Genomic DNA, 3,720 nt, shown 5'->3' with positions numbered 1-3,720 from the left:
GCTTAATAATCTGAGTTTGTCCTTCCCGCGCAATGAAGCTGAATTATGACCTCTCATTTGCTCATTTTTCTGAAAGTTTAAACAAAATTATTTTAATATTTTTGTTGAAAATAATTAGATCAATAGTTAGACTAAATACTTACTTTATTCGAAAAGAGAAAAAGTGATTTTAACAAGATTTAATTTTAAAACTAAAAATGGTCCAAGGACTTTCTGTTCACCCTGTATAATAGCAGAGTTGCACTTCAAGCTATATATTTTCTATTTCCTTTGTACCCTCTCCCGAAAAACTCATGTTATTGCATTTGTCCATTCTCATAAATCTTCTATCACAATATTAGGAAAAAAAATCAATCTATAAAAATGTCTTATTTGTAAACATAAAAAATAGGCTTTATTTATAATTATAGAATTGAAAGTTGCAAATAAGAATTTAATAATTTGCTCTCAAAAACAAGATGACTTCAGTGAGCTTCTCTTTCATTGCAGCCCTTTGGTCTGTCCTGATTAGCCTTAGCGCTAAAAACAAACGTTCAACACTCACTTGTGTTGGAAGTGCTGCTGCCAACATTGCAGATTCTTTCACTATTGCAGAGTACTGCTTTATAGCTTCATGAACATTTAACTTAGACTTTCTATCTAGTTGTTCTACTTGCTGTAAAGCAGCATGAAAGTCTAGCTTGAAACTTGCTAAGGCTTTATTCACTGAAGATAGCGTTTTAGCTGTTTCCCGTAGCTTACGCCGCTTTGACCTTGCTTTATGATCTTCTTGATCCAAAAGCTTTTCAAAATCCTCTTCATCGCAGGTTCCCTCTGAGTCTGTGGTTGAAATAGTGTCTGGATCTTCAGTAGATGCCTTTGAATGTAAGCTCGAAATCCTCACAGCAAGATCACAAAGTGCCGATTTCGCTTTATCTTTCTGAGTGTCGGATAACAACACTCTATTCATTGGGTCTACATATACTCCAGCCAGTAGGATTTTATTATGAAGCAGTTGTATTTCTCTTTGACGCATTGACTCGCACATTATTCTTGCTAGCAAAGCACCACGCCTGGATAAGGAATGTTCTAACATTGTCCATTCTTTCAAGAACATTCCTGGAGTGAGGTCCCCTTCTTGAAGCTTTTTTGTCACTTGAAAAGGAAGCTTAAGAAGGTCTTCCAGTTCTTCAAGTTGAATCCATTGTGCTTCTGAAAAACTGACATCTGGGTTTGCCATATCGATAAGAATAGGCTTCAATTCAACAAGCCGTTTTACCATGTTGTAAGTACTACCCCAGCGAGTTACTTGGTCTAATATGGCTCCTTTTCCAGCTTTTTCTTTAAGAATGTCATCAATCTTTGGAGTTCTTGCTGAAATAGCAACTCTTCTGACTTTTGCTATCAGATTACTGGAATGATACTCTTTAAGAGCATCGTTTACTGCAAGTTGGTGTGTATGAACACAGGAACGCTGGTGTTCAATTTCTGAAATGCAGGCTGCTACATCACCAAATGCATCCAATGAATTTGGTGCCTCCCTAAATCCTCCAAAGAAATTAAAATCCTCTTGCTTCTGTTGTCATCCCAGTCAATTGGCTGTCTACTGTGACTTGGCCCAGGTTGTTCTTCCTGAATTTCTGCTGCACATTCTTCTGTAACACTAGAATCTTCTTTCATTCAGTTTTTTTTTACCATATTCAGCATGTTAGATGCATTATCATAATGCTTGAAATCACTGGTTAAGTTAAAATGGTCAAATACGGCAGATTTACGTTTTGAAGCCATCTTGTGGGTGCATCAAGTTTTGTAACTAATTTTCAAAATTATATATTTCTGTAAATCTGTCAAAAAAAAAAATGTTTGATTCAAAATGTAAAAATTGTTTGCTTTATTTCAGTAATCAATTTCTGTAAACCTATAAAAACGTAAATAAATACATATGTAGGGTTTTTGAGATTCTTCCACATACCAGTATTAGGGTAGGTCGATTTTAAATCAACTTGCCTAGACTCGGGAAAGTTGTATATTCGGCTCATTGCATGGAAAGTGGTCCAAAATTAAAGAATTTTGAATCCGATATTTTCTAACATTGTTATGTTTTTCTAAACGATAACACCCTAAACTACAAAAAAATAAAATATTAAAATTCTGATCTTTTATGTTGACTGCGCTGAGGCTATAAACATCAGCTATTTATTGAAGTCAGAAAATTTTCAGGCATTCATTTTTATTAATAAATAACATAGAATTATGTTTAACTAGCGAGGGTACATTTAGGATGAATTTTGAAAATACTAACGTCTGTTTGCCATAATTTTCCGTCCGCCATCTTTTTGCCAACAAAAACCTAACAGCCAGCAATGGTTCTCCCCAGAATGTGCTGCTGCTATCGCGCACAGAAATCACTTTTTCCATAGCTACAAACGTAATAGATGTACTGAGACTAAAGCTGCTTTCAGCACTGCCAGCAACCACTGTAAAAGAGTAATAAAAAATGCAAGAGAGCTATATGCCCAGTCTGTTAAATGTAGCTGATGAGCGGCTTGGTTCCCACCAATTTTGGCAAATAACAAATAGGATCCTGAACAGAAGTGTGCGTTCTATCCCAACCATTATCAATGGACCAGAGGTCATCTCGTCAGCGTCAGACAAGGCCAGACTATTTGGAAAGAACTTTGCAGCTAATTCTACCCTATGCGACGAAGGCCATCAACTCCCCATATTTCCTCCTATAACACAGAACAAGCTAGGTAACATACAAATATCCGGGCATGAGGTCGCCAAGCTAATCAAGAACCTTGATTCCAGTAAAGCAACTGGCCCTGATGGCATCCCAATAATAGTGTTAAAAAAGCTTCAACCAGAACTTGCTCCCATACTTACAAAACTGTTTAAGCGTTGCCTTAAGGAGAAGTGCTTTCCAACACCCTGGAAAACCTCATCAGTATGCCCTGTATTTAAGAATTCAGGTGAAAAGTCATCTTCCTCTCAGTACAGACCAGTAAGTCTCCTGTGTGCTATGAGTAATTTGCTGGAATCCATATTAAATAGAGAAATAGTCAACCAGCTCAGCAGAAACAACCTTCTTAGTGACACACAATATGGTTTCCGTTCTGCAAGATCTACCGCAGATGTGCTGACGGTTATATCTCACAGGATTAGTGAATCTCTTGACAAAGGTTTCCTTTCTAGGGCAATTGCTCTTGACATATCAAAGGCCTTCGACAAGGTATGGCATAAGGGTCTACTTCACAAGATTTCCAGCTACGGTATAACTGGAAATGTTTTCTCAATCATTAAATCATTTCTCTCCAATAGGCTCATAAGAGTAGTGGTAGATGGATAAAAATCGGAGGCCTGCAATATAAATGCTGGAGTTCCTCAGGGGTCAATCCTGGGCCCAACTCTCTTCCTGATCTATATCAATGACCTCCCTAAACACATACTTAAATCATTCGTTGACATCTATGCTGATGACACGACCATATATAGCAACACATCTAAGGCCATAAATTACAAAGTTCTCTCTGATTCTCTCTCCTCTGATCTCGAGCGTGTGGTTCAGTGGGGGAAGATGTGGCTGGTTACCTTTAATACATCCAAAACCAAACTCCTATCCTTACATCATCAACGCTCTGATCCCCATCTGGCATCAATTGGGATGGATGGCTCTTGTCTGGGTGAGGCCCCGTGTTTTGACAAGCCTCTGGGTTTGACCTTTACTCCTGATCTGAAATG

The sequence above is a fragment of the Euprymna scolopes genome, chromosome 6 (genome assembly GCF_053919585.1).
Source record: "Euprymna scolopes isolate OS-2025 chromosome 6, ASM5391958v1, whole genome shotgun sequence".
Taxonomy (NCBI): domain Eukaryota; kingdom Metazoa; phylum Mollusca; class Cephalopoda; order Sepiida; family Sepiolidae; genus Euprymna; species Euprymna scolopes.
The sequence above is the reverse complement of the archived record's forward strand: the minus strand, read 5'-3'. Positions refer to the sequence as shown.